Raw genomic sequence first — 21,742 nt, forward strand, 5'->3', positions numbered from 1 at the left:
TGGCTAGCTTCACTAAGCATAATCTGCTCTAGTGCCATCCATTTCCCTGCAAATTCCATGATTTTGTCATTTTTTAGTGCTGTATAATACTCCATTGTGTATAAATGCCACATTTTTTTTATCCATTCATCTATTGAAGGGCATCTGGGTTGGTTCCACAGTCTAGCGATTGTGAATTGTGCTGCTATGAACATCGATGTAGCAGTATCCCTGTAGTACACTCTTTTAAGGTCTTCAGGGAATAGTTCAAGAAGGGCAATAGCTGGGTCAAATGGTGGTTCCATTCCCAGCTTTCCCAGGAATCTCCATACTGCTTTCCAGATTGGTCGCACCAGTTTGCAGTCCCACCAGCAATGTACAAGTGTACCCTTTTCCCCACATCCTCGCCAGCACTTGTTGTTGTTTGACTTCATAATGGCTGCCAATCTTACTGGAATGAGATGGTATCTTAGGGTGGTTTTGATTTGCATTTCTCTGACTGCTAGTGATGGTGAGCATTTTTTCATGTACTTGTTGATTGATTGTATGTCCTCCTCTGTGAAGTGTCTGTTCAGGTCCTTGGCCCATTTGTTGATTGGGTTATTTGTTTTCTTATTGTTTAATTTTTTGAGTTCTTTGTATACTCTAGATATTAGGACTCTATCTGAAGTGTGAGGAGTAAAAATTTGTTCCCATGATGTAGGCTCCCTATTTACCTCTCTTATTCTTTCTCTTGCTGAGAAAAAACTTTTCAGTTTAAGTAGGTCCCGTTTGTTGATTCTTGTTATTAACTTTTGTGCTATGGGTGTCCTATTAAGGAATTTGGAGCCCGACCCCACAATATGTAGATCAGAGCCAACTTTTTCTTCTATCAGACGTAGAGTCTCTGATTTGATATCTAGCTCCTTGATCCACTTTGAGTTAACTTTTGTGCATGGCAAGAGGAGGGGATTCAGTTTCATTTTGTTGCATATGGATTTCCAATTTTCCCAGCACCATTTGTTGAAGATGCTATCCTTCCTCCATTGCATGCTTTTAGCTCCTTTATCAAATATAAGATAGCTGTAGCTTGTGGATTAGTCTCTGTGTCCTCTATTCTGTACCATTGGTCCACCCGCCTGTTTTGGTACCAGTACCATGCTGTTTTTGTTACTATTGCTCTGTAATATAGTTTTAAATCCGGTATCGCTATACCACCTGATTCACACTTCCTGCTTAGAATTGCTTTTGCTATTCTGGGTCTTTTATTTTTCCATATGAATTTCATGATTGCTTTATCTATTTCTACAAGAAATGCCTTTGGGATTTTGACTGGCATTGCATTAAACCTATAGAGAACTTTTGGTAATATCGCCATTTTGATGATGTTAGTTCTGCCTATCCATGAACAGGGTATATTTTTCCATCTTCTAAGATCTTCTTCTACTTCTCTTTTTAGGGTTTTGTAGTTTTCATTGTATAAGTCTTTCACCTCTTTTGTTAGGTTGATTCCCAAGTATTTTATTTTTTTTTGAAGATATTGTGAATGGAGTGTTTTTCCTCATTTCCGTTTCAGAAGTTTTGTCACTGATATACAGAAATGCCTTTGATTTATGCGTGTTGATTTTATATCCTGCCACTTTGCTGAATTCATTTATTAGTTCTAGTAGTTTTTTTGTAGACCCTTTTGGGTCTTCTAGGTATAGAATCATGTCATCTGCAAATAGTGATAATTTAAGTTCTTCCTTTCCTATTTTTATGCCTTTAATTTCTTTCATCTGTCTAATTGCTCTGGCCAGTGTTTCGAGAACTATATTGAATAGAAGTGGTGATAGAGGGCATCCCTGTCTTGTTCCAGATTTTAGGGGGAATGCCTTCAATTTTTCTCCATTGAGAATGATGCTAGCCTGAGGCTTAGCATATATAGCTTTTACTATGTGGAGGTAAGTTCCTGTTATTCCTAGTTTTTCTAATGTTTTGAACATAACGGGATGCTGTACTTTGTCGAATGCTTTTTCCGCATCTATCGAGATGATCATATGGTTCTTATCTTTAAGTCTATTGATGTGGTGAATAACATTTATTGATTTCTGTATATTGAACCATCCTTGCATCCCAGGGATGAATCCTACTTGATCATGGTGCACAATTTTTTTGATGTGCCTTTGTATCCGATTCACCAGAATTTTATTGAGGATTTTTGCATCTAGGTTCATCAGAGATATTGGTCTGTAGTTTTCTTTCTTTGAGGTGTCTTTGTCTGGTTTTGGAATCAGGGTGATGTTGGCCTCATAGAATGAATTTGGCAGAGCTCCCTCTTTTTCTGCTGAGAGCCATGGCCGAGTCTGTATGGCCCCTGGCATTTTGCCAACAGTATTGATTGACAGGCGAGGCATTACTATCCGCCTCTGCCGCAACTTTTGAGTTCTCGCACTATTTTGGAGTTCTCATGGGGATTTCCGGGGATTCCCCGAGAGTTCCCATTGGTTGGGGAAGTGCAGGAGGAGGGATTTCCGGGAGAGAATTCTCCAGCTGGGGGTTCCTGGACAAGCCTCCTGGCGCGTTCGGGAGGATTCCCCGGGAGCTGTGTGAAGTGTTTTCCTGCAGTTTAAAAATAAAGTTTGTTCCTGCTTCAGTGGCTCGTGATTTGTGCCCAGCCAGACTGTGGCATTTTTCTATTTCCTGAAATACCTTGAAAAGTATTGGTATTAATTCTTCCTTAAAGGTTTTGTAAAACTCCACTGTATACCCATCTGGTCCTGGGCTTTTCTTGGTTGGAAGTCTTTCGATTGCTTCTTCTATTTCATCTATTGATATTGGTCTGTTTAAGTTGTGAGTATCCTCCTGATTCAGTCTGGGCAAATCATATGACTTAAGGAATTTATCGATGTCTTCACTATCTTCTATTTTATTGGAATATAGGTTTTCAAAATAATTTCTAATTGTCTTCTGTATTTCTGAAGCGTCTGTTGTGATATTGCCTTTTTCATCCCGTATGTTAGTAATTTGAGTTCTCTCTCTTCTTCTCTTCATTAGCATGGCTAAGGGTCTGTCGATCTTATTTATTTTTTCAAAGAACCAACTTTTAGTTTTGTTAATTTTTTCAATAGTTTCTTTTGTTTCAATTTCATTGATTTCCGCTCTGATTTTAATTATTTCTTGCCTTCTGCTACATTTGCTGTTGTTTTGTTCTTCCTTTTCTAGGGCTTTGAGATGAAGTGTGAGCTCTTTTATTTGTTGGTTTTTCCTTTTTTTGAGGAATGACCTCCAGGCGATGAATTTCCCTCTTAAAACTGCTTTCATTGTGTCCCATAGATTCCGATTTGTTGTGTCTGTATTTTCATTTATCTCTAAGAATTTTTTGATTTCCTCCTTTATGTCTTCTGTAACCCATTGATCATTCAGTAACATATTGTTCATTTTCCATGTGATGTAGGATTTTTCCTTCCTTCTTTTATCATTGATTTCCAGTTTCATTCCATTATGATCAGATAAAATGCATGGTATTATCTCCACCCCTGTATATTTACTGAGGGTTGCCCTATGGCATAATATATGGTCTATTTTTGAGAAGAATCCATGTGCTGCTGAGAAAAAAGTATATCCACTTGATGATGGTTGATATATTCTATATATGTCAGTTAAGTCTAGGTTGTTGTGATATTGAGTTCTATAGTTTCTTTATTCAACTTTTGTTTGGAGGATCTGTCCAATGGTGAGAGAGGTGTGTTGAAGTCACCCATAATTATTGTGTTGTGGTCTATTTGATTCTTGAACTTGAGGAGAATTTGTTTTATGAACGTCGCAGCACCATTATTTGGTGCATAAATATTGATAATTGTTATGTCTTGTTGGTGAATGGTTCCTTTTAACAGTATATAATGTCCTTCCTTATCCCTTTTGATTAACTTAGTCTTGAAGTCGATTTTATTCGATATGAGGTTGGCCACCCCTGCTTGCTTACGAGGACCGTGTGTGTGGTATATTTTTTCCCAACCTTTCACCTTCAGCCTGTGTATGTCTTTTCCAATCAGATGTGTCTCCTGGATGCAGCATATTGTTGGGTTTGTTTTTTTAATCCATGTTACCAGCCTATGTCGCTTTATTGGAGAGTTTAAGCCATTAACGTTTAGAGTTACTATTGATATATGGTTTGTACTTCCAGCCATGTTTGATTATTTATCTTCTTTTTTTTATTTGATTTAGTTTGTTTCTCCATGGTTAGCTTTCCCCCCACCCTCTGTTTTTATAGAGGCACTTCCCACTGATGGTTTTGGTTATTGTTTTTCATTTCTTCCTCGTGTAGTGTTTTGCTCAAGATGCTTTGCAATGCTGGTTTTCTGGCTGCAAATTCTTTCAGCTTTTGTTTGTCATGAAAGATTTTTATTTCGTTGTCATACCTGAAGCTTAATTTTGCTGGATACAGAATTCTTGGTTGGCATCCATTGTCTTTCAGTGTTTGAAATACGTTGTTCCAGGATCTTCTCGCTTTCAGCGTCTGTGATGAAAAATCCGTTGTTAACCTTATTGGTTTACCCCTGAATGTAATCTGCCTCCTTTCTCTTGTAGCTTTTAATATTTTCTCTTTGTTCTGTATATTGGATATCTTCATAACAATGTGTCTTGGCGTTGGTCTACTGTGATTTTGTGTGCTTGGTGTCCTGTATGCATCTAAAATTTGTATATCCGTTCCCTTTTATATTTTATAATTATGCCTACAAATATTATACTAGTGTCTTGTCCATTATATAACAAAGTTTCTGTTTGCCAATTGGATGGTGAATGAAATCATTTTCTGTTGAACTTGGTTTTGGTGAAGACTCAGTTTCTGTTACAAGTGAATATACCTGGAACAGTGTAAAAGCATGAAGGTATTCAGTACTTATATTGATGAGTACATCTTTAGATTTATGGGTGGTTGATACACAGATCACATCAGAATTGATTTGGTTGTTTTGGAAAAGTTAAACAGCTTGTGGGGGGGGGGGGCAGTGTTGCTTTAGAGTTCTATCAAGTGAGCCTAGGTTTAACCCATGTACTTCTTCATTTGAAGCAACAATTATATTTGTAGCATGTGCCTTTAGTAATTTATTTTGCTTGGTCTTTATAGTGTGTTGGATGATGTACTTCCCAATTCATGTTCACCTTGAACTTAAGAATGTGAGGTTCATGGTCTGCAGATGTAGTTTATTTAGGATTATTAAGGCTGTACCCAAATTCAAAGATTAGTAACCTTCTAAATAAAGAAGATGACACAGAGAGACAGAGAAGAAGACCAGGTCAAGATAGAGGAGGCCCTGGGTTTAGCAGCACCAGCTGAGGACAACTAGCCAAAGAAGAGACCAGGAGAGATGAAGAATCCACCTATGATCATAGTCTCTAAGGATCAGATAAATGGCAGCCACCAGGCATTCATGTGAGAATAACCAGGAGATATAGAACCATGTGGTAGCCAGCCTTTCCCAGGAGAAAAAACATTATCTGTCTTTTTTGAACTATTTCTAATTTTAAAAATAATTTTATGCTATACATGAAATTATACAGCCACATAACAGAATAGATGAAAAATGAAGGGGAAGAAAAAGCCCCCATTGTCCCACATCCTAACACATGGTGCAGTTCCTCCTCCTTCCAGACTTTCTCCTCATCTCTAAGTTCTGCATGGTGCTTGCCATTTCCCCCTTTTCTCTTCACTTGATTTGTTTGAATATTCTAATTTGTTGAGGTGCAGAGGAGGTGTATCTAATATCAAGTGGAATGGAACCTGCCCACCTGCCACGGGGCCTCCTCTTCCAGCCTTGCTTGCCCACATTGGTCTCACACTGCACCAGAAACTCAGCCATGTTTCTTGATAGTATTTCTGGTAATTGCTTCCATAACTCTAAATGACATGTTCATGACAATTAATTTTTTTATATTTTTTTATTAGTTGTTCAAGATAATAAAATGATCTTAACATATCATACATTTGTTTCAAATGGGGTATGAATTCTCATTTTTCACCATGTAGAGATTGCAGGATCACATTGGTTATACAGCCACATATATACATACAGAAGTACTCATGTCTGTTGTATTCTGCTGCCCTCTCTATCCCCCAACAATTTATTTTTATTATGAATTATTTTTAAAAAACACATCAGAAGTGTGGTATAACAACCACCCAGCTCCACAGGAATGCTAAAATTCTGTACCTGGATTTAGTTTTAAAGAAAAAAGTTTGCAGATCCATGTGAGCCCTGCCCTCCACTCACAGACCCTGACCCCAGTGACTTTACTGTGTTCATCTTTCCCAGGAACACTCCTGTTTCAGCTCCTCCCAGTCCTGCAGAATCCCTTCACATTCTTAAAGATCATAAGGACCCACAAACTATTTCCTGTGAGTGGATAATAACTATCAATATTTGCAGTGAAACAAAGATGGGAAGTTTTAGAAATATTTATTAATTTGTTTTAAGTTATTTTAAACTCATCGCACATTAGAATGGATATTTTATGAAAAATAGATTTATTTCCAGAGTAAATTAAGAAGGATGAAGTGTTGTTGTTGTTGTTGTTGTTGTGTTTTTTTTTTTTTTTTTTTTGGTTTTTTTAATGTCTGGCTTTCTGCAAGATAGCTGGCCTCATAGGTCAGCAATGTTACCCAAGTGCTGTCACGTTCAGCTCCATGGCATTTGGAAAACAGTCCCACGCTCATAGTAGAAGGAGAGTGGAAGAAAGGTGCCTTAGTCTCCTGATGTTTTCCTCATTGTTGTCTTTAGAGTAAAATTCCTGTATCATAATGCCTGACTAGAACCAACCTTTGTCCCATAGCTGTGGAATGGCTGCCCACAGGTCCTGGAGTTTGGGTGGCAAGCTGCAGCCAGATGGAGCCCATCACATTGGTGTGGGCCTGAGACACCAAGACCAGGCTTAGACCAGGGTGGATGCTGACTGCACACAGCACTGCTTCCAGAACTCCAGCCTCTACAATCCGAAGACCTCAACTTCCTGCTGGCCAACCAATAGTGAGAAAATACCATTGGGGTGAACTATAATGGAAATTCAGGCTTCAGTGTGGTGACAGTCACATTAGTACTTTTCCAAACTCTTGATTATCATGAGTCTGAACCAATATCACTGACCCAAGTGCTAGATAATCCCCTAGACTAGCTCACTTTGACTGAAAACCTGCTGTTGGATTCCTTCTTGCCATTGCAAGAGTTCTGTTTCTATTTTTCATACTTAAATAAATTCTACTGCTTTCACACATATCTTCTGGGACATTCTTTGGATTTGTGTGAGAACAACCTGGAAATAAGTTGGTAGTAAATTTCTAGAGTCTGTGCAATACTGGAGACCCTCCCCAGGCAGGGAGTTCTAGCACAAAACTGAAACACACTGCTCAGTGGTAGTGGAGGACATGGCCTGGCCTGTTCTGACCCTCAGAGCTGACAAGGGCAGGCATCCCCTGCTGTGATTCACAGCAAACACTGAAATAGGCTTTCTTGGCTGAAGAGGCCTGCAGTGTGCACAGACTCATCCCACCAACAGAAGTGGTAGAGTTTCATCTCAAACTGGTCTTATGACTGTGCTAGAAAGGAGGCCATGTCCCCCTGTGATGCAAATGCAGTGACTGCAGTCCTCTTCTGGAGGTGATTCTGAATTCCAGCTTGATTCCTCCCAACACAGCCTTCCCAGAGCAAGATGATTTTCTATATGATAAATTCATTCCTGTAGATCAATGGACTTCAGCATAAGAAAATATAGTGAAATAACAATAAAATGATGAAGTAAACCACTACACATGCTGTCCATAAATTGCAGTTATACCACCAGGTTGGTTATTCAGGTGATGTTCAGCTTACTGGCACTAGGCACTATTCTGCTCTGGCTTGGGTATCAGGGGAGGATCTGGGGCTTCATAAAGTGTTTTCTGTAGTAATCCCAAGGGGCTGGAGCTACCATGGTCATTTTCTGCAAGGGTTTTAAGTACCCAGTGTGGAAAAGTCAACACAACAAAACCTAGCAGAGATCTTTAGGTCCCTGCATTCTGGTGCAGGGCTCCCTCTTAAAACTTGTCTTAAATCTCAACACCACATGCAGATAAGGTAGCCACTCATTAGAGTTGTTGTCTATACCCAAGCAACAATGATAGAAGTAACACAGCTAGAGTTTAAGAAGCTGAATTCACCAGTTCTGCTGGTGAGCAGTCTGTGAAGATGCAGATCACTGCAGCCAAGCTGGCTCATTTTAAGTGTTAGCAGCTAATCAAAGAGGGGATGCCTAGGAAACCACAGTTTTGAGGTGAAACTTAATTCACTTCTGCTGCTGCCAGGTGGGGTCTGCACAAGCTGCAAGCATCTGAACTCAGAAAGTGCTTACAGCTCCTAATGGCAGGCCCTGACCACCAGTGTTGCAGTATAACCCAGCAGCTCACCTTCCATTTTTCTTTTGTTTATTATGAATTCAAAGAATGAAATTCTCAAACCAGGATGAGTGAGTGTAATATTAGAATTCATTGAGTTACAGGAACACAACTCATGCCACACAAGAGAGGAACAGACAGCCGGGTTTCTCTGCAAAGTGTGCTAGTTTAGGGATTTATAGAGACCTTGGTTCACTGCTCTTGGTCCAAACTTATGCTAACTAGGGCTTGGAAAATCAATAATGAAATTGGTTAGTCCCGAATTCCATCCACATTTAGCTTTACTTTGCTCCCTGCATTGGGAAACAGAAGACTGAAGTCATTGACTGCACATGCTCAGTGGGTATCTGAAGCCATGGCACTGCTATAGAGTGCTATAGAGTGTGCTTATGTGGAATGTGTTCCCCCATGCATAATCCAGGCTTCAGCAGAGTGACAGAACAGCTTGCCCTGATCTACCTCAGCACTGGCCTGCCCTGCCTGAGGACCTCCTTGGCTACATAGCAGTCTCCTCAGGGCCACAGGCCACATGAGCTCTATATCTGAATTTTGACAAGAACAAGTAGGATGGCTTATTTGGCTCAGCAGCCAGGAATCCACATCATCTACAAGTGTCAGCTTTGAAGGTTGCAACCAGTAAAGTCTGAATCTTCTCAACTATGATTAAGTGGCCTATCATAGCTCTCAGTGTTATAGCTCTGAACGTCTGCTATGCTCTCCAGTGCTGCAATAAGGTCTAGCAGTTTACCTCTAATGTCTTTCCAGGTTTGCCTCACACATCCAAAGAATTAAATTAATGACATAAGGAAGGCAAGAGTAAATTGAATAGAATTTAATTGGAGTGAAAATAAAAGCAGAACTCCTGTAGAGACAAAAACATACCCAATATCAGGTTATCTCTAAGTGTGCTAGGCAAGGGTTTATATAGCACTTGGGTCAATGCTGTTGGTTCAAACTTATGCTAATCAGGGTTTGGAAAAGTACTGATGCTATTGTAACAATGCTTGAGCCTCAATTTACATTCATGTTCACCCCACTCCCATTTTCTCACTTTTGTCAAGCAGGAGGTTGAGGTCCTGGGATCATGGAGCCTGGAGGTTCTGGCTGCAGTGCTGTATAGAGCAGGTATCCATACTGGGCCCAGCAGGGCTGCCTCAGCTCAGTGGATCTATGTTCCCTAGTTTGCCTTGGTGCTGGCTCAGCCCACCTTGGGCCCATTGCAGCATGGTGGACTCCGGGTGGCAGCTCATGCTCACTGCCCATGCTGCAGACCTGGGGGCAGCTATTCTGCAGATCTAGTTTAAGGATTGACTTTAACAGTGGCTCTCTCCTGAGAGGCAGGCACAGGGAGGAGGTTGGATGGGAGCAGGAGCAAAGCACTGTGAAAACACAGAAGTCCCAGTAGGCTGTTTCCCCATGAGGGTTCACAAAGGCCCTCAGTGTCCCTGGGTCCTCAGAATGGGCCTGAAGCCTCTAAGGTGTTACACTTGGCTCCCCATGGCAGTCAAACAACCTTGCCTCTACCAGCAATTGATGTCTGTGGTCTTCCACGGCTGGGACTTTCATGGTCCCTGACAGGCCATGCTATTTGTTGATAAGCCTCAGACAACCAGGTGGGGCCATGTATGGCTACCATGTTCTGTGCTGTTTCAGGAAGGCTTCCTTCTCCCTGCAGCTGGCTTTGGTCACACAGGGCTCAAGGTAGCTCTACCTTGGGCTCTTTACTCCACTGCCTCCCACAGACATTGGCCCCAGTGGCGAAGGCAAAATGAGGAGCCAGAGTGGAGTCTGTGTAGCACATTTCCTTGCAGGACTCAAGCCGACTCCTTTGTCCTGCCAACATTGACTTTACCTGCATGGAACTGTGTGTGAAGGTCAGCGTCCTCTTGTATGGAATGAATCCTGCTGTGCCTCCAGAAGGCTCTTCATCATGGGGGCCTCTGGAGGGCCCACCTGCACCTGCCACCCAGGTAGCTGCCCATTACCCTGCCAACGGGAAAGCACAGCACACCAGGGACCCTACAAGGCCTTTGTTTACCAGTGGCCTTTGTGCACTGAGGAGAGTATCCAGGTGTATGCCCACCATGCAGGCCAGATTGTAAAAAGTCCAGTCTTATTTCTGATGTTTTGTCTTGTTTTAGGGTCTTGTTGGCTGGTTCTTGAACATGCAGTATGAGGCCGAACCCATGTGGTCTGGACTCATTTTAGTCCTCTCTGCCATGTACAAATATAACAGAATGTTGGGTGTGTCCACAATTTTTTTTAAAATTAATTTTTAGATAGTTTCCATGTGTGTTTTTATACCTGGCCTACAGTGTGTAATGATCCTAGAACCTGAGGAACCATTCATATAATTGTTGTGAAGATCTTCCTTTGTTAGCACCTTTTTCCATTATTTATATATAAAGTGTCTATTTTCTGCATTTTTCTCAGAATGTCATAGCTGACATCTTTCTCATGTTACTCCTTGACAAGTCAGTCTATCTTGTTAATTTCATGGCTAATAATAACCATTAATGCTCCTCTTCACTGTCTGGATTTGTATGATTCTTATTGGAGATGACTGGAGCTAGAAGGACCTGAGGCTTCCCACTCCACCTCCCACTTGAGATCTGAGGAAATAGGTTCAGAGTGGCTACCTGTCTTCAGGTGACTTCTAGAGAGTGTCTCTTGCTGAGTACACAGGGCATGGATTGGATACCATCAGCATCCTTTCAAAGGTGTAGACACTCCCTTTCCTGTGGACCAGAGAGCAGGCATAGAAGGCTCCAGGCACCTGGATAACCACTCTTCATTAATGTATCAGCAGCAGGCAAGCCTCTGCCAGGTGCTGGCACTTGAGGAATACTTCCTGAGGAGCTGTGAGCCAGGCACAATGTGCCTGGGACTCTGGAGAACAGAACAGTCGAAAGTCTCCAGCACACAGTGCACACGGATCTTAGAATGTTTTCAGAAGGCATGTTCCCATCATGGACCCAGGAAGGTCCCTTTTCTCACTCTGCTGTGTCCTCCCCGTCTGGCCTGGAACCTGTAAGGATTATAGAACCCAAGGAACTGTCTTCAGACTGCCAAATTCACATGGTTTCCATCTTTGCCATTCTGCCTACCTCAAGTGGGACCTTCATGGGACAGATGGAAATGTCCAGTTTAACAGACTCTTCTTGTTAGAGTCACAATATATAACATGTTTAGTGATATTTGTAACATTCCTGGTTACACAGTTTTGTGAAGTGCAGAGTTTCATTGAGTAGGTGAGACCTTGAGAGGGGAAAAGAAGATGCTTTAAAACATTAACATCTGCAACAGTTCCTCCCACCTCTGTACCTCCTCACTGGCATGTAATTAATGGCTTTGGACCACATCCAGAATCATTGGCTATGGTCTAATTTATGGGAATTAAAAGACTCTATCTCCAATCATCGAAATTACATTATATTCCACAGGGCAGTATTTATGGCCCACACAGAAAAGGGAATCAGAGCCTGGTGAGAGCGCAGCTGCTTGACGTGGGCATGGAGTTTCTTACCACAGTAGGTCTGAGTGGAAGAAGCTGTCCTTAGAGTCAGGTTCAGGCCTTGGGGGCTGACGCTAACTCAGCCACAGGGGACATATGACAGCCTGAAGCTCTCACTACCCCAGGATGTCTAGACTACCAAGGCAGTCTTAATGGTGACTATTTATTTTGTACTTTCTCCTGTCTTATCAAACTATCTGTGTTATGAGTTTGCATTTCTTTATCTCTTAAGGTCACACTTAATAATAAGGAACTTGCTGTGGCCATTATGCTTCCTGTGTTTTTGATTCACCGCATATGTTCATCAGTGTCTGAAGATCCACCAGACACTGATGGACATATGCGGTAACAAACAAAGTCCTTGCTCTCATTTCTGGGGAGAGAGGCTTAAGCAAGAATGCAGGTAACAGGGTAGTGTCTTCTGCATTGCTTAGTACTGTGAAGCCAGGTTAAATGTGTCTTAGTCTATTTTGTGCTGCTGTAACAACATGTAAACAGATTGAATAATTTATAAAGAAAATAAATTTAGTTGGCTCACAGTTTGGGGCTGGGAAGGCCAAGGCTAAGGGAGAGAAAGAAGGGTGGAACCTTCACAGACCAGTCAGCTCTTAACGATTTCTCATCCTAGAACTGTTGCCCAGAATGAGGTTTACAGCACATGAACTTGGAAGGACATAGTCACACCTAGGAAGGGGTCAGAGAGGGCATTGAGAGAGGAACTCAACACTTTCTAGGGATCCCTGATATGATGATAGATGATAACAGCAGAAACCTGAAGAAAGGTGTAGGAGGACTGTGGGTCCTGAGGATTCAGTGCTGAAGGCAGGGAGTCTGTGGAGCACAATGAAAGAGACAGGTGTCCTGGGGGACACAGTGCTGGTGGCAGGGTGTTCTGTGGGACACAGTTGTAAAGGCAGGAGTTCTGGGGGTCACAGGGCTAATCAAGGGACTGTGGGACCCTATGGAGCTCCTGAGTGAGGTTGTATGTGAAGTACTAGAGGAGCAAGGGGAGCCAGGGTGAGAGGCAGGTGAGTCAGAGACAGTCCAGTATGAGTGTGAGGCAGAGAGGGCCAGATCATGCTGTGCTCCAGAGGTCTTGTGAAGATTGTGGTGTGGTGGGGAGACAGTTCCTGGGAGGCTCTGACTAGAGAGTGACATAACAGGTTTTAAAGGAATCACTTTGGTTGATAAATGGAGCAGATGGTGGGAGGACCAGAGTGGGTGCTAGGGCAGCTGGGGCCTTTGCAGCAGTCCTGAGAGAGGCACCATGGTGGTGGCAGCAGAGGCAGAGTGATTGTAGTGACAGCAGTCTCTGGTGTGCCTTGGCCTTTCCCACCATGGGGCATTCTTTCCCTTTACAATGGAGTGTCAAGGCACAGTGCTTGGCTGGCTGCTTACTCAGTACACCCTGTTGGCCTTACCTGACTATGGGATCATGAGGAGCCTTTGGAGAACCAGGCTGGGTTCCAGGGTGGCCAGCAGGTAATCAGAGGGTGGAACTTTGAGCTCACCCCTGGATCTCCAGGAAGAGAGGGAACCAGGGATTGATATTCACTTCTCTCAGTGAGTCCCCATCCACACCACAAAATGGAACCTCCAGTTGACCCTAAAAGCTACAGTTCTGAGAGCCTCCAGAGTGGTAGACACAAGGGGCTGTAGGGCACCAAGGAGAACAGAGATGCCCCACCTCCATTAGTCCTGTTTTTATTATGTCACATCAGGGTAGACTATTCAAGGAGTGGAACTTGGGAGTTGCCATGTAACCCAACAAGTCTCCTCTAAGTATACACTCTGGAGAACTAAAGCCACACAATGAGATAATAGTGAGTGTGTAGCATCTATAGCTACATTACAAAACCTTGGCTTTGAGACAAAACCAAGCTCACTATCGTTGTTGGCCAGTAGAGCCATGAAGTGCAGCAGCAGACCCCAGCAGCTCACCAACACTTTTTTTCTATTTGGGCTTATTACCTTGTGCATTTGATGAATGGAATCCACAAACCAGGATGAATCAATGTAACCATAGCATTTATTGAAGAATGAAAACCAAACACTTGTCAGAAAACAGAAGATGCTGGTGACAGAAACAGCAGATTTGACCTGTCAGGGAAGGCATGTTTCAGGTTGTATATAGCTCTTGGGTTACTGCTATTGGTCCAAACTTATGCTAATGAGAGCTTGGAAAGGCAATAGTGCTATTGGTCAGCTCTGGAGTCCTGACTTCCATTCAGATCCGCCAACTTCCATTTCCTCAGGGCAGGTCATAAGGGGAAGGTTTAGGTGCTGGAATGGGAATGCAGCACTGCAGGAAGCAGGCTTCTGCCACAGGTCTCAGTACTGGGCCCAGGCCTGGCTGACCAAGGATTACAGGTGGGCATGGCTTGACTGGCCTGGGCTATGGTTAACAGTGCCAGGTTCACATGGCTTTAGGTCCTGCTCACCACCTGGACCCCAATGGGGCCACCACTCCTTGCTCCACTGCTCTGTTGCCAATTTGCTTCATGAAAGGGACCAGTAGACTGGCTATGCAGCTGCAGGGAGCCATGTCAGTTGTCCAGAAAGCCTAAAAAACAGAAACAACCCAAATAAAAATGGAGAGAACAATGGAGAGGATGAGGGAGGTGGAATATGGAATATTCCAGTTGAAGAGGAAGACAGTTGTGGTATGTGTCCCGCAGGGCTCTTCCACACATTGAGCTAAATAAAGACACCTCCATCAAAGAATAGGTGTGATCCCTCTATTTGAAATGTCAAAAACTGGTAAATTCATAGAGAGAGAAAGTAGGGGAGCTATTGGGGGATGGGGTGGGAGTTCTGGTAGTGACTGCAGAAGCTGTGGTCTTCTTTCGAAGGTGATGGAAGTATTTCAAATATGACATGGTGATGGTTGTCCAGAGGCCAGGGGTATACTACAAACTGCTTTCTCATTCGTGTACTTTAGGATGATGAGTTTTATCCCAGTAACTAATTTCAAAAAAGGAAAACACCTTCAGAGTCATACCTCTCTGGTCTTCCCTCCCCAACAATTATTCAATCTTGCAGTTCCCTGTCATACTTGGCAACCTCCTGAGAATTCCATTTCCTTCCAATTTCTGTGCCACGTGTTCAGTAATTGCCTTCTTGCTGCACGCCCTCCATCCATCTCTTGTTTTCCACCAAATAATCCAGCACCTTGCCACCAAATTTCCCCCCAATGCTCTTAAACCCAGCAGGAACTCATGCCTCCAACCAAATAATACCAAATAATGCAGGGTGTAAGCAGTTTGCAAATGGCATGACATGGGCTAGATATCCATTTATACAACAGGGCTGGTTGGGATGCCAATCCTCCATTGCCATAAAAATGATACCCTGTTGCAATTGGTTTTTAAGTGAATTAGGCAGACACATCTGTGGAAGCCAAATGTTTGATAGATACCTTGGTAGGACACCTAATTGATTTTACACAGCCTCTCCAGTGCCAGCAGGCCAGATACTGCTTTGAGGTTGGCTTAGAGTCTTTTCTCTTCCTAAGGTTGCATGATGTTTGTCAGGATGAGGAGAAGGGTAACCAGTTTGTGTTCTGAAAAGAGGAGGCACATGGACATTCTGCAAGGTGAATTTCTTTGCTTTTGCCACTGTCCACATGTCTGGATGAAACTGGTGTCTCCATAAAGCAAGCATGAACCACCTGTATACTTACTTGGGGCATTCTGGGAAGCTGGGCCAGACATGTACGCAGTCAGAATCACAGTGACTGAGAGTGAATGCTTTGTAAACCCTGAGAGGCAAGTGGCTATCTGTACTCAGCCATGGTGACAAGCTGGATGTTCTGCTGTGATCTGGGCATTCTGAAGAGCCCATTATGAGGATTAAGATTTCTTTCATGACTTGGGAAGCATGGTCACAGGGAGGACAAGTAAAGTTCTTCCAAAGTGAAGTTCTAAATATGAACTTTCTCAGTAATGAGACTGGAGGAAAAATTTAAAACTAAAGTTGATATTGTGCATGTGCTTGTGGGTTGTAGCTTCCATCATGGATGTCCACAAATGTTAGGCCTTCTCTGCTGTGTAGGTGCTGGGAGTCATTTGGGTTTGAGCCATTCAGTTGGTTTTGGTTAATGAACAGGATGCTTTATTTTCCAGTGACCATTCTGGTTTTTAGGAAGCAGAAAAAGGCTCAGCATCAGTGCTATAGTGAATATTACTGTAAACATGTCAAGGTTATTTGGAGGAGTATAGATTTGATCTGAGGAATACATTCCATAGTTGACTTTAAATGGAATGAAGTTGTGGAAATAATTCTGATGTTCTTGAGAGAAAGTAGACAGTGTCACAAAGCTCTGACTTGTATGGCTTCAAGTTTTCCTGGACAGTGTAAGTCTTTTACTGACAGCTCTTCTATTACATTTGTGTTGGAAGAAGGTTGTGGCCCAGAGAGAGGAGTCAGAATTCAAGTCTCAGAGCATTGCTTTTGAGGGTCACTGGCAGGTTTTTTCCCACTGACTCACATGTTCTGAGAGTCCCTGCAGAAGGCCTATCACTGTGGAAACATGAAGTTGGTTTGACAGGATGAAGTGTTCCAAACCTGTGTGGGGTTTGAGGATCTTTAAGAGATCATAAGCTGTTCAGGAAGTCCATGCTTGAAGAGTTTGATTCGAGTTAAAGGCATGAAAGAGTTCACAAATCCCCAGTGTGTGAATGTTTATCTAGAAATTGCCATGAAAATGCTAGAATATTCTAGATGATATGAGCAGGTGTATGATCATAGATTTGTGTTCTTTTATGAGTTGTCAAAATAGAATACAGATAAAAACAATTGCTAAGAAATGTGCCTCAACTAGAGAGAATTCATCATATGTGAGACCAGTGATGCCCTCTTGCTTATTTTAAATTCTCGCTGTGTTCTTGAAATCATGATAAGCTCTTCATGTACTCTGTCTCCTTATTTTTAAAAACAGCCTTATGAAGGTGGTATAATTTTTATGGTGTCTTTTTTAAGAGAAGGAAATAAAAACAAATAGAAAGGTAAGAACTGGTAAGTAGTTAGGCCAGGATTCTTTTTCAGAGGGATCATTTATATAGAAAATATGCACTTAGCTATTTTACTATGCTGACTTTAAAGAAATTCATGAATGTCAGTCTGAAATCATTCCAAGGACATGTTAGAAACAGCTTATCCAGAGTCTTGGAGTTGTTTGTTCAGTATCTAAATCACTTTATCAGATTTACCCTTAGAATATTCCTTTTATGGAGAAGACAGTCTGGGTTTTATTTTGTGTTTATGTATTTATAATGTCCTTTTGTTATGAAAATATCTTTTGAGCACCAGTCCATATTCAGTTGGACTATGTGCATCCTGGATCCTGGTTATATCAAGCAGAAGCTTGAATGATTAATAAGGCTCAGTTCACTAAATCACCCATCAGTTCTTATTCTGGTTCCTTCTTCTCTTTGGCAGTCACCTTTGGAGATTTCCTGAATGTATGGTTTTCATTAGATTGGAAGGTTAACAGAAAGAAAAAGGGAAAATGATTGATGAGAAGATAAAGCATCACACATGTGCAGAACGGGGAGCCCAATGACTATAACCCAGATTAAAGGCAAAATGTGACACCCAGTGAAAGTGTTTATCTTTGTGCCTAAGCAGAAGCAGTGTAAATGAATATTGCATACCAGTGCAATTCTATATTTGCTTAACTGCATTATCAATTTGAGGCAAGCATTTTTCCCTGTCCCTTAAATGTTATTTATTTTTTTGTGGAACATTAAATTTTAATCTTAAAACATTTTATCTAGTCTTCAAATTATTAAATAAAAAGAATGATAAATTATGATTTTAGTAACAAGCCCTTTTTGCAAAATTCATCTACTGTCTCAAAAAAACAATAGAAAACCCATATATGATATTAGCTAATGATCTATTTACAGATGAAATTTTATACAAATTTATACTAGTAAACTAATAAAAGATATACTTCAATCATATAGCTTAAAATATAAAGAGAAGACAGGTGAAAATTAACTCAACGTGTAGTAGTCTTTATACATTTTAAAATTCGTATAAAATACAATAATTTATTAAAATAAAGAATATTATGACATATTGATGTTAACTTACACAGATGAAAGCTGGCATCAATTTTTTTGCCTAACTTGTTTATTTCACCAAACTTCATATATTATATGGATATGCCAGTATTTTTTTTTTACTTCAACACACAGGAACATAATGTACAGTGTTTTATAAAATCAGTGGTTAGCTTAGGAATGATTTTATTTTCAACCACATCCTACATTTTTTTTAGTTGTTGATAGATCTTTATTTTATTTTCCATATATGGTGCTGAGAAACAAACCCAGGGCCTCATACATGCCAGTCAAGTTTGCTACCAGTGAGCTGCAGCCCCAGCCCCACATTCTACATCTTTTTAAGATGATGAACCCTCTTGCTATTGGATGAAGTCTTTTCAGTTCATGTTTCTATTTCCAAGCATTAATTCTTAATTTTTTTTTAAATTTGTTGTTTCAGTACTTAGTTCCCATGGTAAAACTGTGGTAACTACCTCACTACCAGGCTGCTTTCCCTAGTTTTGTTCTCAGGACTCTGAAAACCCATAACTATATGGCACCATAATGAAATTGGTGGAAGAGGCCAATGACAAAGAATGGATATAAATATTAAAAAGTAGGCTGAGCTGGATCCTGCCACAATTGTAAGGTGTGGGCACACTGGCTCCCTCCAAGCCTTCCAGAGCTTCCACAGAACAGCTCCTGGGTAAACTCTTCCTTTCCTTCTGTCTGCTGAGAACACAAAGAGCATTTTTATTCATGACTCCTCTGATGGCTGATGGACATCTTAGCCAGGGAGGGAGCGAGAGTGCTCAGCAGACCTTGGTCAGGAGTGGCTTTGGGAGTGACTGATGGCAAGATTAATGTTGCCTACTTTCCAACCAATGAATTGATCTGCTTCTGTTATAAAATTAAATATTATTTCTGAATACATTTCTAATCAATGATTTGAAATCATCACTTTATTGGTTTCATTATAGGAAAATTAAAAACCTATAAAGTTGAGGATTAAGTCTTTAGGTTGACTCATGATCAAACTAGAAAGAAAGAATCACTAACTTTTTTTTCTTGAGTTTTTCCTCCCTACCATAGGCCCTTACTGATACTGACTGAGTTGTATGTTTAGTTTTCCAATGAGGAAAACCCAAGTTAGAGTACCAACATTTCTGTCTTAAGGAAGCAAAATGTAATGATGGGGAACATGGGTGAGAGAAGGAAGATGCATTCTACAGCACAATGAATCTCTTGGCTTAAGTAGGAGATAATACAGCTTCTCCTTGGCTCTTATTTCATAAATTAATTTCTTAAAATCATAATCCAAAGAGTTTATCTATTACAAGAAAATTTCAGTTTTAAAGAATCAAATACATTAGCTAAGCCTTGTAAACAAGTGTCCATTTTAGTTATACATTGTAAAGACAAGTCCCATTTGTTTATTCTTGTATTTAACTCTTGGGCTATGGGCATCCTATTAAGGAATTTGGAGCCGGACCCCACAATATGTAGATCGGAGCCAACTTTTTCTTCTATTAGGCACAGAGTCTCTGATTTGATATCAAGCTCTTTGATCCATTTTGAGTTAACTTTTGTGCATGGCGAGAGAAAGGGGTTCAGCTTCATTTCATTGCATATGGATTTCCAGTTTTCCCAGCACCATTTGTTGAAGATGCTATCCTTCCTCCATTGCATGCTTTTAGCCCCTTTATCAAATATAAGAAAGTTGTAATTTTGTGGATTAGTCTCTGTGTCCTCTATTCTGTACCATTGGTCCACCTGCCTGTTTTGGTACCAGTACCACGCTGTTTTTGTTACTATTGCTTTGTAGTACAGTTTGAACTCTGGTATCACTATACCTCCAGATTCACACTTCCTGCTTAGAATTGCTTTTGCTATTCTGGGTCTTTTGTTTTTCCATATGAATTTCATGATAGCTTTATCTATTTCTACATTATCTATTTCTGATTGGCATTGCATTTAACCTGTAGAGAATTTTGGGTAATATCACCATTTTGATGACGTTAGTTCTGCCTATCCATGAACAGGGTACATTTTTCCATCTTCTAAGATCTTCTTCTATCTCTCTCTTTAGGGTTCTGTAGTTTTCATTGTATAAATCTTTCACCTCTTTTGTTAGGTTAATTCCCAAGTATTTTTTTTTTTGAGGATATTGTGAATCGGGTGGTTTTCCTCATTTCCATTTCAGAAGTTTTGTCACTGATATACAGAAATGCCTTTGATTTATGCGTGTTGATTTTATATCCTGCCACTTTGCTGAATTCATTTATTAATTCTAGTAGTTTCTTTGTAGACCCTTTTGGGTCTTCTAGGTATAGGATCATGTTGACTGCAAATAATGATATTTTAAGTTCTTCTTTTCCTACTTTTATGCCTTTAATTTCTTTCATCTGTCTAATTGCTCTGGCTAGTATTTCAAGGACTAAACTTAATGGAAGTGGTGAGAGAGGGCATCCCTGTCTTGTTCCAGATTTTAGAGGGAATGCCTTCAGTTTTTCTCCATTTAGAATGATGCTAGCCTGAGGCTTAGCATATATAGCTTTTACAATGTTGAGGTATGTTCCTGTTATCCCTAGTTTTTCTAGTGTTTTGAACATAAAGGGATGCTGTACTTTGGACGCCCATAGCCCAAGAGTTAAATACAAGAATAAACAAATGGGACTTACTTAAACTAAAAAGTTTTTTTTCTCAGCAAGAGAAACAATAAGAGAGGTAAATAGGGAACCTACATCCTGGGAACAAATTTTTACTCCTCACACTTCAGATAGAGCCCTAATATCCAGAATATACAAAGAACTCAAAAAATTAAACAATAAGATAACAAATTACCCAATCAACAAATGGGCCAAACACCTGAACAGACACTTCTCAGAGGACGACATACAATCAATAAACAAGTGCATGAAAAAATGCTCACCATCTCTAGCAGTCAGAGAAATGCAAATCAAAACCACCCTAAGATACCATCTCATTCCAGTAAGATTGGCAGCCATTATGAAGTCAAACAACAATAAGTGTTGGCGAGGATATGGGGAAAAGGGTACACTTGTACATTGCTGGTGGGACTGCAAATTGGTGCGGCCAATTTGGAAAGCATTATGGATATTCCTGGGAAAGCTGGGAATGGAACCACCATTTGACCCAGCTATTGCCCTTCTTGGACTATTCCCTGAAGACCTTAAAAGAGCATACTATAGGGATTCTGCCACATCAATGATCATAGCAGCACAATTCACAATAGCTAGACTATGGAACCAACCTAGATGCCCTTCAATAGATGAATGGATTAAAAAAAATGTGGCATTTATACACAATGGAGTATTACACAGCACTAAAAAATGACAAAATCACGGAATTTGCAGGGAAATGGATGGCATTAGAGCAGATTATGCTAAGTGAAGCTAGCCAATCCTTAAAAAATAAATGCCAAATGTCTTCTTTGATATAAGGAAAGCAACTAAGAACAGAGCAGGGAGGAATAGCATGAGGAAAAGATTAACATTAAACAGAGGCGAGTGGTGGGAGGAAAGGGAGAGAGAAGTGAAATTGTATGGAAATGGAAATAGACCCTCAATGTTACACAAAATTACATATAAGAGGTTGTGAGGGGAAAAGTGGGGGGGGACAAGGGAGAGAATTGAACAACAGCAGATGAGGTAGAGAGGGAAGATGGGAGGGGAGGGGAGGGGGGATAGTAGTGGATAGGAAAGGTAGCAGAATACAACAGTCACTAATATGGCATTATGGAAAAATGTGGATGTGTAACCGATGTGATTCTGCAACTTGTATTTGGGGTAA

This window comes from Marmota monax, unplaced genomic scaffold (assembly GCF_021218885.2).
Source record: "Marmota monax isolate L192 unplaced genomic scaffold, Marmota_monax_Labrador192_F-V1.1 WCK01_AAM20220418_F8-fsc00117, whole genome shotgun sequence".
NCBI lineage: Eukaryota > Metazoa > Chordata > Mammalia > Rodentia > Sciuridae > Marmota > Marmota monax.